This window comes from Orycteropus afer, unplaced genomic scaffold (assembly GCF_000298275.1).
Source record: "Orycteropus afer afer isolate SDZICR_OR568_19922 unplaced genomic scaffold, OryAfe1.0 scaffold00122, whole genome shotgun sequence".
Classification (NCBI taxonomy): domain Eukaryota; kingdom Metazoa; phylum Chordata; class Mammalia; order Tubulidentata; family Orycteropodidae; genus Orycteropus; species Orycteropus afer.
In genome coordinates, this window is record NW_006921709.1 from 4,324,343 (window position 1) to 4,324,779 (window position 437).

The window sequence follows — 437 nt, forward strand, 5'->3', positions numbered from 1 at the left end:
GTTCTGCTTTCCAGCAACCCCAAGGACACTCTGGACCTGCAAGACTGAAAAGGTACCACATTCCTATTGTTACTCTTATACCCCACACCCGCTTGGGGAATGGAGGTACAGCCATCCCCCATCCCCACCTACCTGCTGGGCCCACAGGAGCTCCATCACAGTCTGTGTGCTCAGATGGAGCCTTGGTGTCCTGCCTTGTCCTCCACCGATTTTTCTCTTTTCTTTTTCACTTTCTTTTTTCGGGTGATTAGTTTGCTTATATTTGTCTGTTTGAAAACAACTATTATTATTAATAGTTTTGTTCTTTTTACTACTATTCTTAATCTTCCCCTCACAGGTCCTACTTTTCAGCATTTTTCTTTTCCCTGTTCCTGGTTGAAATGTTTTTTGTTTTTAATTTAATTGGAGTTTTTTGGGGGTTTTCCCCCCTTTATTCT